The sequence below is a fragment of the Ictalurus punctatus genome, unplaced genomic scaffold (genome assembly GCF_001660625.3).
Source record: "Ictalurus punctatus breed USDA103 unplaced genomic scaffold, Coco_2.0 tig00064102, whole genome shotgun sequence".
NCBI classification, from domain to species: domain Eukaryota; kingdom Metazoa; phylum Chordata; class Actinopteri; order Siluriformes; family Ictaluridae; genus Ictalurus; species Ictalurus punctatus.
This window is the reverse complement of record NW_026521154.1, coordinates 22,221-34,658: the sequence shown is the minus strand read 5'-3', so window position 1 is coordinate 34,658 and position 12,438 is coordinate 22,221. Positions and strand designations below refer to the sequence as shown.

The 12,438-nt window shown below is 48.2% G+C and overlaps 3 non-coding genes across 3 annotated transcripts; all 3 read right to left on the bottom strand.

Annotated features, from left to right (window-relative positions):
* Positions 1-1,726: 1,726 nt before the first annotated feature.
* On the bottom strand, positions 1,727-1,799 carry trnav-cac (transfer RNA valine (anticodon CAC)). The gene has a single exon. It is a non-coding gene; the product is annotated as a tRNA-Val (tRNA).
* A 2,277-nt stretch (positions 1,800-4,076) lies between these two features.
* On the bottom strand, positions 4,077-4,149 carry trnav-cac (transfer RNA valine (anticodon CAC)). The gene has a single exon. It is a non-coding gene; the product is annotated as a tRNA-Val (tRNA).
* Positions 4,150-7,829: 3,680 nt separating this feature from the next.
* On the bottom strand, positions 7,830-7,902 carry trnav-cac (transfer RNA valine (anticodon CAC)). Its single transcript has one exon. It is a non-coding gene; the product is annotated as a tRNA-Val (tRNA).
* Between the last annotated feature and the right edge of the window lie 4,536 nt (positions 7,903-12,438).

Below are 12,438 nucleotides of genomic sequence, written 5' to 3'. Positions count from 1 at the left end.
TCCAATCTAGCAGGAGCCACACCTGATTCCAATTGTTGGCTCCGCTGATCTTGGCTTTCAATAGACTAAAGTGTGGCTTCTGCTTGGTTAGAATGACAACCTGCAACCACACTGGCCCATTCTGGAGAAGACTGGACAACCCTGATCTAAAGCAAATAACCACCGAGGTAAGTGCCACTTTGTGAGTTCTGAATCCGTCATGCCGGCTCGACGTCACTCGATGAACAGGGAAGGAATCGGGAGATGAGAAGACTTCCCACGGTTGAGGAATGGCAATTTCAGGTTGAGGGTACGTTTGCTTTGCGTTTTCCCGCTTGGAGGTGGGGAATTACAAGTTGCAACCTCGAGTCAAGCGCATCATTACTCTTGTCTTCTTGATGAAGGAAAGAGCCAGGCTTCCACATTCAGTGGAAAAGCAGAGACTGCCTGTGATTTTGCAAGCAGCTGTTATCTGCCTTGCTACAAAAGCTCAATGGAAGGGAAACCGCTCCCAGTTGACCTGGGTTCGATTCCCGGCCAATGCACCGATTGTAACTTGGAGCGTCTCGTGGTATTTCATGGTAGTTGGCGGATAAGGAAGGAATCACCTGCCTGAGAATGAGTTGGTCAACAGAATGTGCCATGGGCTTCTCTGCAGGCCTCCTACGACTCTTTCTGCTTCCCACTTGAGTTCTTAGTGCTCTCTTTGCTGTTTGTAAACACGTCATTATGCAACAGGGCACGTTTGACCCGTGAACAGGGGCGAAAAGGTGAGAACATGCGGTCTCTCCGTGTCTGTCTCTTGTTAGCGACAAGCTAGCATGCAAACTGTGATGAGAGGTGTACATTTTCCGCGATCAGCCATCTATATAGTCAATGTTTTATATTTTATAAGCAAATATGTCTATATGCTGATTGGTCTTAAGCAGCGTTGTCCAATCTTCAGCTTTTGGTTCCAATCTAGCAGGAGCCACACCTGATTCCAATTGTTGGCTCCGCTGATCTTGGCTTTCAATAGACTAAAGTGTGGCTTCTGCTTGGTTAGAATGACAACCTGCAACCACACTGGCCCATTCTGGAGAAGACTGGACAACCCTGATCTAAAGCAAATAACCACCGAGGTAAGTGCCACTTTGTGAGTTCTGAATCCGTCATGCCGGCTCGACGTCACTCGATGAACAGGGAAGGAACCCGGAGATGAGAAGACTTCCCACGGTTGAGGAATGGCAATTTCAGGTTGAGGGTACGTTTGCTTTGCGTTTTCCCGCTTGGGGGTGGGGAATTACAAGTCGCAACCTCGAGTCAAGCGCATCATTACTCTTGTCTTCTTGATGAAGGAAAGAGCCAGGCTTCCACATTCAGTGGAAAAGCAGAGACTGCCCGTGATTTTGCAAGCAACTGTTATCTGCCTTGCTACAAAAGCTCAATGGAAGGGAAACCGCTCCCAGCCTTTTTCGGCCGCAGACCTCTTGCAGACCTCTCGAGGTGAACTCGGCGAGCAGTACTTTACGGAAAATTTTCCAGTCACGCACAGAGTCTTGTTGAGCAACGAAAGAGCCAGGCTTCCACTTTCTGGGGAAAACCAGAGACTCCCTTTCATTTGGTAAGCAAATATTAACTGCTTTGCTACAAAAGAAGGAAATCTCCTCTGTAAAGGAGGTCTCGCTTTCTGGCTGTTCCTAGAGGACCTGATCCTACAGTGATGACAACCGCTCAGTCATTAAAGCAAAGTTCAGAATTTCTAGCTTGTTTCTGCCCGGTCTCGAACCAGGGACCTTTTGCGTGTGAGGCAAACGTGATAACCACTACACTACAGAAACCACGGCGCGGTGGCACTTTGGTGGTGCACATACGTACACTTTGTTCACCAGAGCTGAATGGTGCAGCGTGGCATTGGTGGTATAGTGGTGAGCATAGCTCCAGTCCAAGCAGTTGACCCGGCTCCAATTCTTGGCCCGTCCACGGGTTGTAGCTTGGAGCTTCTCCAGGTACTTTATGGTAGTTGGCACAAAAGGAAGGAATCACCTACCTGAGAATGAGTTGGTCAACAGAATGTGCCATAGGCTTCTCTGCAGGCCTCCTACGACTCTTTCTGCTTCCCACTTGAGTTCTTAGTGCTCTCTTTGCTGTTTGTAAACACGTCATTATGCAACAGGGCACGTTTGACCCGTGAACAGGGGCGAAAAGGTGAGAACATGCGGTCTCTCCGTGTCTGTCTCTTGTTAGCGACAAGCTAGCATGCAAACTGTGATGAGAGGTGTCCATTTTCCGCGATCAGCCATCTATATAGTCAATGTTTTATATTTAATAAGCAAATATGTCTATATGCTGATTGGTCTTAAGCAGCGTTGTCCAATCTTCAGCTTTTGGTTCCAATCTAGCAGGAGCCACACCTGATTCCAATTGTTGGCTCCGCTGATCTTGGCTTTCAATAGACTAAAGTGTGGCTTCTGCTTGGTTAGAATGACAACCTGCAACCACACTGGCCCATTCTGGAGAAGACTGGACAACCCTGATCTAAAGCAAATAACCACCGAGGTAAGTGCCACTTTGTGAGTTCTGAATCCGTCATGCCGGCTCGACGTCACTCGATGAACAGGGAAGGAATCGGGAGATGAGAAGACTTCCCACGGTTGAGGAATGGCAATTTCAGGTTGAGGGTACGTTTGCTTTGCGTTTTCCCGCTTGGAGGTGGGGAATTACAAGTTGCAACCTCGAGTCAAGCGCATCATTACTCTTGTCTTCTTGATGAAGGAAAGAGCCAGGCTTCCACATTCAGTGGAAAAGCAGAGACTGCCTGTGATTTTGCAAGCAGCTGTTATCTGCCTTGCTACAAAAGCTCAATGGAAGGGAAACCGCTCCCAGTTGACCTGGGTTCGATTCCCGGCCAATGCACCGATTGTAACTTGGAGCGTCTCGTGGTATTTCATGGTAGTTGGCGGATAAGGAAGGAATCACCTGCCTGAGAATGAGTTGGTCAACAGAATGTGCCATGGGCTTCTCTGCAGGCCTCCTACGACTCTTTCTGCTTCCCACTTGAGTTCTTAGTGCTCTCTTTGCTGTTTGTAAACACGTCATTATGCAACAGGGCACGTTTGACCCGTGAACAGGGGCGAAAAGGTGAGAACATGCGGTCTCTCCGTGTCTGTCTCTTGTTAGCGACAAGCTAGCATGCAAACTGTGATGAGAGGTGTACATTTTCCGCGATCAGCCATCTATATAGTCAATGTTTTATATTTTATAAGCAAATATGTCTATATGCTGATTGGTCTTAAGCAGCGTTGTCCAATCTTCAGCTTTTGGTTCCAATCTAGCAGGAGCCACACCTGATTCCAATTGTTGGCTCCGCTGATCTTGGCTTTCAATAGACTAAAGTGTGGCTTCTGCTTGGTTAGAATGACAACCTGCAACCACACTGGCCCATTCTGGAGAAGACTGGACAACCCTGATCTAAAGCAAATAACCACCGAGGTAAGTGCCACTTTGTGAGTTCTGAATCCGTCATGCCGGCTCGACGTCACTCGATGAACAGGGAAGGAACCCGGAGATGAGAAGACTTCCCACGGTTGAGGAATGGCAATTTCAGGTTGAGGGTACGTTTGCTTTGCGTTTTCCCGCTTGGGGGTGGGGAATTACAAGTCGCAACCTCGAGTCAAGCGCATCATTACTCTTGTCTTCTTGATGAAGGAAAGAGCCAGGCTTCCACATTCAGTGGAAAAGCAGAGACTGCCCGTGATTTTGCAAGCAACTGTTATCTGCCTTGCTACAAAAGCTCAATGGAAGGGAAACCGCTCCCAGCCTTTTTCGGCCGCAGACCTCTTGCAGACCTCTCGAGGTGAACTCGGCGAGCAGTACTTTACGGAAAATTTTCCAGTCACGCACAGAGTCTTGTTGAGCAACGAAAGAGCCAGGCTTCCACTTTCTGGGGAAAACCAGAGACTCCCTTTCATTTGGTAAGCAAATATTAACTGCTTTGCTACAAAAGAAGGAAATCTCCTCTGTAAAGGAGGTCTCGTTTTCTGGCTGTTCCTAGAGGACCTGATCCTACAGTGATGACAACCGCTCAGTCATTAAAGCAAAGTTCAGAATTTCTAGCTTGTTTCTGCCCGGTCTCGAACCAGAGACCTTTTGCGTGTGAGGCAAACGTGATAACCACTACACTACAGAAACCACGGCGCGGTGGCACTTTGGTGGTGCACATACGTACACTTTGTTCACCAGCGCTGAATGGTGCAGCGTGGCATTGGTGGTATAGTGGTGAGCATAGCTCCAGTCCAAGCAGTTGACCCGGCTTCAATTCTTGGCCCGTCCACGGCTTGGAGCTTCTCCAGGTACTTTATGGTAGTTGGCACAAAAGGAAGGAATCACCTACCTGAGAATGAGTTGGTCAACAGAATGTGCCATAGGCTTCTCTGCAGGCCTCCTACGACTCTTTCTGCTTCCCACTTGAGTTCTTAGTGCTCTCTTTGCTGTTTGTAAACACGTCATTATGCAACAGGGCACGTTTGACCCGTGAACAGGGGCGAAAAGGTGAGAACATGCGGTCTCTCCGTGTCTGTCTCTTGTTAGCGACAAGCTAGCATGCAAACTGTGATGAGAGGTGTCCATTTTCCGCGATCAGCCATCTATATAGTCAATGTTTTATATTTAATAAGCAAATATGTCTATATGCTGATTGGTCTTAAGCAGCGTTGTCCAATCTTCAGCTTTTGGTTCCAATCTAGCAGGAGCCACACCTGATTCCAATTGTTGGCTCCGCTGATCTTGGCTTTCAATAGACTAAAGTGTGGCTTCTGCTTGGTTAGAATGACAACCTGCAACCACACTGGCCCATTCTGGAGAAGACTGGACAACCCTGATCTAAAGCAAATAACCACCGAGGTAAGTGCCACTTTGTGAGTTCTGAATCCGTCATGCCGGCTCGACGTCACTCGATGAACAGGGAAGGAACCGGGAGATGAGAAGACTTCCCACGGTTGAGGAATGGCAATTTCAGGTTGAGGGTACGTTTGCTTTGCGTTTTCCCGCTTGGAGGTGGGGAATTACAAGTTGCAACCTCGAGTCAAGCGCATCATTACTCTTGTCTTCTTGATGAAGGAAAGAGCCAGGCTTCCACATTCAGTGGAAAAGCAGAGACTGCCCGTGATTTTGCAAGCAACTGTTATCTGCCTTGCTACAAAAGCTCAATGGAAGGGAAACCGCTCCCAGTTGACCTGGGTTCGATTCCCGGCCAATGCACCGATTGTAACTTGGAGCGTCTCGTGGTATTTCATGGTAGTTGGCGGATAAGGAAGGAATCACCTGCCTGAGAATGAGTTGGTCAACAGAATGTGCCATGGGCTTCTCTGCAGGCCTCCTACGACTCTTTCTGCTTCCCACTTGAGTTCTTAGTGCTCTCTTTGCTGTTTGTAAACACGTCATTATGCAACAGGGCACGTTTGACCCGTGAACAGGGGCGAAAAGGTGAGAACATGCGGTCTCTCCGTGTCTGTCTCTTGTTAGCGACAAGCTAGCATGCAAACTGTGATGAGAGGTGTACATTTTCCGCGATCAGCCATCTATATAGTCAATGTTTTATATTTTATAAGCAAATATGTCTATATGCTGATTGGTCTTAAGCAGCGTTGTCCAATCTTCAGCTTTTGGTTCCAATCTAGCAGGAGCCACACCTGATTCCAATTGTTGGCTCCGCTGATCTTGGCTTTCATTAGACTAAAGTGTGGCTTCTGCTTGGTTAGAATGACAACCTGCAACCACACTGGCCCATTCTGGAGAAGACTGGACAACCCTGATCTAAAGCAAATAACCACCGAGGTAAGTGCCACTTTGTGAGTTCTGAATCCGTCATGCCGGCTCGACGTCACTCGATGAACAGGGAAGGAACCCGGAGATGAGAAGACTTCCCACGGTTGAGGAATGGCAATTTCAGGTTGAGGGTACGTTTGCTTTGCGTTTTCCCGCTTGGGGGTGGGGAATTACAAGTCGCAACCTCGAGTCAAGCGCATCATTACTCTTGTCTTCTTGATGAAGGAAAGAGCCAGGCTTCCACATTCAGTGGAAAAGCAGAGACTGCCCGTGATTTTGCAAGCAACTGTTATCTGCCTTGCTACAAAAGCTCAATGGAAGGGAAACCGCTCCCAGCCTTTTTCGGCCGCAGACCTCTTGCAGACCTCTCGAGGTGAACTCGGCGAGCAGTACTTTACGGAAAATTTTCCAGTCACGCACAGAGTCTTGTTGAGCAACGAAAGAGCCAGGCTTCCACTTTCTGGGGAAAACCAGAGACTCCCTTTCATTTGGTAAGCAAATATTAACTGCTTTGCTACAAAAGAAGGAAATCTCCTCTGTAAAGGAGGTCTCGCTTTCTGGCTGTTCCTAGAGGACCTGATCCTACAGTGATGACAACCGCTCAGTCATTAAAGCAAAGTTCAGAATTTCTAGCTTGTTTCTGCCCGGTCTCAAACCAGGGATCTTTTGCGTGTGAGGCAAACGTGATAACCACTACACTACAGAAACCACGGTGCGGTGGCACTTTGGTGGTGCACATACGTACACTTTGTTCACCAGCGCTGAATGGTGCAGCGTGGCATTGGTGGTATAGTGGTGAGCATAGCTCCAGTCCAAGCAGTTGACCCGGCTTCAATTCTTGGCCCGTCCACGGCTTGGAGCTTCTCCAGGTACTTTATGGTAGTTGGCACAAAAGGAAGGAATCACCTACCTGAGAATGAGTTGGTCAACAGAATGTGCCATAGGCTTCTCTGCAGGCCTCCTACGACTCTTTCTGCTTCCCACTTGAGTTCTTAGTGCTCTCTTTGCTGTTTGTAAACACGTCATTATGCAACAGGGCACGTTTGACCCGTGAACAGGGGCGAAAAGGTGAGAACATGCGGTCTCTCCGTGTCTGTCTCTTGTTAGCGACAAGCTAGCATGCAAACTGTGATGAGAGGTGTCCATTTTCCGCGATCAGCCATCTATATAGTCAATGTTTTATATTTTATAAGCAAATATGTCTATATGCTGATTGGTCTTAAGCAGCGTTGTCCAATCTTCAGCTTTTGGTTCCAATCTAGCAGGAGCCACACCTGATTCCAATTGTTGGCTCCGCTGATCTTGGCTTTCAATAGACTAAAGTGTGGCTTCTGCTTGGTTAGAATGACAACCTGCAACCACACTGGCCCATTCTGGAGAAGACTGGACAACCCTGATCTAAAGCAAATAACCACCGAGGTAAGTGCCACTTTGTGAGTTCTGAATCCGTCATGCCGGCTCGACGTCACTCGATGAACAGGGAAGGAACCCGGAGATGAGAAGACTTCCCACGGTTGAGGAATGGCAATTTCAGGTTGAGGGTACGTTTGCTTTGCGTTTTCCCGCTTGGGGGTGGGGAATTACAAGTCGCAACCTCGAGTCAAGCGCATCATTACTCTTGTCTTCTTGATGAAGGAAAGAGCCAGGCTTCCACATTCAGTGGAAAAGCAGAGACTGCCCGTGATTTTGCAAGCAACTGTTATCTGCCTTGCTACAAAAGCTCAATGGAAGGGAAACCGCTCCCAGCCTTTTTCGGCCGCAGACCTCTTGCAGACCTCTCGAGGTGAACTCGGCGAGCAGTACTTTACGGAAAATTTTCCAGTCACGCACAGAGTCTTGTTGAGCAACGAAAGAGCCAGGCTTCCACTTTCTGGGGAAAACCAGAGACTCCCTTTCATTTGGTAAGCAAATATTAACTGCTTTGCTACAAAAGAAGGAAATCTCCTCTGTAAAGGAGGTCTCGCTTTCTGGCTGTTCCTAGAGGACCTGATCCTACAGTGATGACAACCGCTCAGTCATTAAAGCAAAGTTCAGAATTTCTAGCTTGTTTCTGCCCGGTCTCGAACCAGGGACCTTTTGCGTGTGAGGCAAACGTGATAACCACTACACTACAGAAACCCCGGTGCGGTGGCACTTTGGTGGTGCACATACGTACACTTTGTTCACCAGAGCTGAATGGTGCAGCGTGGCATTGGTGGTATAGTGGTGAGCATAGCTCCAGTCCAAGCAGTTGACCCGGCTCCAATTCTTGGCCCGTCCACGGGTTGTAGCTTGGAGCTTCTCCAGGTACTTTATGGTAGTTGGCACAAAAGGAAGGAATCACCTACCTGAGAATGAGTTGGTCAACAGAATGTGCCATAGGCTTCTCTGCAGGCCTCCTACGACTCTTTCTGCTTCCCACTTGAGTTCTTAGTGCTCTCTTTGCTGTTTGTAAACACGTCATTATGCAACAGGGCACGTTTGACCCGTGAACAGGGGCGAAAAGGTGAGAACATGCGGTCTCTCCGTGTCTGTCTCTTGTTAGCGACAAGCTAGCATGCAAACTGTGATGAGAGGTGTCCATTTTCCGCGATCAGCCATCTATATAGTCAATGTTTTATATTTAATAAGCAAATATGTCTATATGCTGATTGGTCTTAAGCAGCGTTGTCCAATCTTCAGCTTTTGGTTCCAATCTAGCAGGAGCCACACCTGATTCCAATTGTTGGCTCCGCTGATCTTGGCTTTCAATAGACTAAAGTGTGGCTTCTGCTTGGTTAGAATGACAACCTGCAACCACACTGGCCCATTCTGGAGAAGACTGGACAACCCTGATCTAAAGCAAATAACCACCGAGGTAAGTGCCACTTTGTGAGTTCTGAATCCGTCATGCCGGCTCGACGTCACTCGATGAACAGGGAAGGAACCGGGAGATGAGAAGACTTCCCACGGTTGAGGAATGGCAATTTCAGGTTGAGGGTACGTTTGCTTTGCGTTTTCCCGCTTGGAGGTGGGGAATTACAAGTTGCAACCTCGAGTCAAGCGCATCATTACTCTTGTCTTCTTGATGAAGGAAAGAGCCAGGCTTCCACATTCAGTGGAAAAGCAGAGACTGCCTGTGATTTTGCAAGCAGCTGTTATCTGCCTTGCTACAAAAGCTCAATGGAAGGGAAACCGCTCCCAGTTGACCTGGGTTCGATTCCCGGCCAATGCACCGATTGTAACTTGGAGCGTCTCGTGGTATTTCATGGTAGTTGGCGGATAAGGAAGGAATCACCTGCCTGAGAATGAGTTGGTCAACAGAATGTGCCATGGGCTTCTCTGCAGGCCTCCTACGACTCTTTCTGCTTCCCACTTGAGTTCTTAGTGCTCTCTTTGCTGTTTGTAAACACGTCATTATGCAACAGGGCACGTTTGACCCGTGAACAGGGGCGAAAAGGTGAGAACATGCGGTCTCTCCGTGTCTGTCTCTTGTTAGCGACAAGCTAGCATGCAAACTGTGATGAGAGGTGTACATTTTCCGCGATCAGCCATCTATATAGTCAATGTTTTATATTTTATAAGCAAATATGTCTATATGCTGATTGGTCTTAAGCAGCATTGTCCAATCTTCAGCTTTTGGTTCCAATCTAGCAGGAGCCACACCTGATTCCAATTGTTGGCTCCGCTGATCTTGGCTTTCAATAGAGTAAAGTGTGGCTTCTGCTTGGTTAGAATGACAACCTGCAACCACACTGGCCCATTCTGGAGAAGACTGGACAACCCTGATCTAAAGCAAATAACCACCGAGGTAAGTGCCACTTTGTGAGTTCTGAATCCGTCATGCCGGCTCGACGTCACTCGATGAACAGGGAAGGAACCCGGAGATGAGAAGACTTCCCACGGTTGAGGAATGGCAATTTCAGGTTGAGGGTACGTTTGCTTTGCGTTTTCCCGCTTGGGGGTGGGGAATTACAAGTCGCAACCTCGAGTCAAGCGCATCATTACTCTTGTCTTCTTGATGAAGGAAAGAGCCAGGCTTCCACATTCAGTGGAAAAGCAGAGACTGCCCGTGATTTTGCAAGCAACTGTTATCTGCCTTGCTACAAAAGCTCAATGGAAGGGAAACCGCTCCCAGCCTTTTTCGGCCGCAGACCTCTTGCAGACCTCTCGAGGTGAACTCGGCGAGCAGTACTTTACGGAAAATTTTCCAGTCACGCACAGAGTCTTGTTGAGCAACGAAAGAGCCAGGCTTCCACTTTCTGGGGAAAACCAGAGACTCCCTTTCATTTGGTAAGCAAATATTAACTGCTTTGCTACAAAAGAAGGAAATCTCCTCTGTAAAGGAGGTCTCGCTTTCTGGCTGTTCCTAGAGGACCTGATCCTACAGTGATGACAACGCTCAGTCATTAAAGCAAAGTTCAGAATTTCTAGCTTGTTTCTGCCCGGTCTCGAACCAGGGACCTTTTGTGTGTGAGGCAAACGTGATAACCACTACACTACAGAAACCCCGGTGCGGTGGCACTTTGGTGGTGCACATACGTACACTTTGTTCACCAGAGCTGAATGGTGCAGCGTGGCATTGGTGGTATAGTGGTGAGCATAGCTCCAGTCCAAGCAGTTGACCCGGCTCCAATTCTTGGCCCGTCCACGGGTTGTAGCTTGGAGCTTCTCCAGGTACTTTATGGTAGTTGGCACAAAAGGAAGGAATCACCTACCTGAGAATGAGTTGGTCAACAGAATGTGCCATAGGCTTCTCTGCAGGCCTCCTACGACTCTTTCTGCTTCCCACTTGAGTTCTTAGTGCTCTCTTTGCTGTTTGTAAACACGTCATTATGCAACAGGGCACGTTTGACCCGTGAACAGGGGCGAAAAGGTGAGAACATGCGGTCTCTCCGTGTCTGTCTCTTGTTAGCGACAAGCTAGCATGCAAACTGTGATGAGAGGTGTCCATTTTCCGCGATCAGCCATCTATATAGTCAATGTTTTATATTTAATAAGCAAATATGTCTATATGCTGATTGGTCTTAAGCAGCGTTGTCCAATCTTCAGCTTTTGGTTCCAATCTAGCAGGAGCCACACCTGATTCCAATTGTTGGCTCCGCTGATCTTGGCTTTCAATAGACTAAAGTGTGGCTTCTGCTTGGTTAGAATGACAACCTGCAACCACACTGGCCCATTCTGGAGAAGACTGGACAACCCTGATCGAAAGCAAATAACCACCGAGGTAAGTGCCACTTTGTGAGTTCTGAATCCGTCATGCCGACTCGACGTCACTCGATGAACAGGGAAGGAACTGGTAGATGAGAAGACTTCCCACTGTTGACGAATGGCGATTTCAAGTTGAGGGTGCGTTTGCTTTGCGTTTTCCCGCTTGGAGGTGGGGAATTACAAGTCGCAACCTCGAGTCAAGCGCATCATTACTCTTGTCTTCTTGATGAAGGAAAGAGCCAGGCTTCCACATTCAGTGGAAAAGCAGAGACTGCCTGTGATTTTGCAAGCAGCTGTTATCTGCCTTGCTACAAAAGCTCAATGGAAGGGAAACCGCTCCCAGTTGACCTGGGTTCGATTCCCGGCCAATGCACCGATTGTAACTTGGAGCGTCTCGTGGTATTTCATGGTAGTTGGCGGATAAGGAAGGAATCACCTGCCTGAGAATGAGTTGGTCAACAGAATGTGCCATGGGCTTCTCTGCAGGCCTCCTACGACTCTTTCTGCTTCCCACTTGAGTTCTTAGTGCTCTCTTTGCTGTTTGTAAACACGTCATTATGCAACAGGGCACGTTTGACCCGTGAACAGGGGCGAAAAGGTGAGAACATGCGGTCTCTCCGTGTCTGTCTCTTGTTAGCGACAAGCTAGCATGCAAACTGTGATGAGAGGTGTACATTTTCCGCGATCAGCCATCTATATAGTCAATGTTTTATATATTATATGCAAATATGTCTATATGCTGATTGGTCTTAAGCAGCGTTGTCCAATATTCAGCTTTTGGTTCCAATCTAGCAGGAGCCACACCTGATTCCAATTGTTGGCTCCGCTGATCTTGGCTTTCAATAGACTAAAGTGTGGCTTCTGCTTGGTTAGAATGACAACCTGCAACCACACTGGCCCATTCTGGAGAAGACTGGACAACCCTGATCTAAAGCAAATAACCACCGAGGTAAGTGCCACTTTGTGAGTTCTGAATCCGTCATGCCGGCTCGACGTCACTCGATGAACAGGGAAGGAACCCGGAGATGAGAAGACTTCCCACGGTTGAGGAATGGCAATTTCAGGTTGAGGGTACGTTTGCTTTGCGTTTTCCCGCTTGGGGGTGGGGAATTACAAGTCGCAACCTCGAGTCAAGCGCATCATTACTCTTGTCTTCTTGATGAAGGAAAGAGCCAGGCTTCCACATTCAGTGGAAAAGCAGAGACTGCCCGTGATTTTGCAAGCAACTGTTATCTGCCTTGCTACAAAAGCTCAATGGAAGGGAAACCGCTCCCAGTTGACCTGGGTTCGATTCCCGGCCAATGCACCGATTGTAACTTGGAGCGTCTCGTGGTATTTCATGGTAGTTGGCGGATAAGGAAGGAATCACCTGCCTGAGAATGAGTTGGTCAACAGAATGTGCCATGGGCTTCTCTGCAGGCCTCCTACGACTCTTTCTGCTTCCCACTTGAGTTCTTAGTGCTCTCTTTGCTGTTTGTAAACACG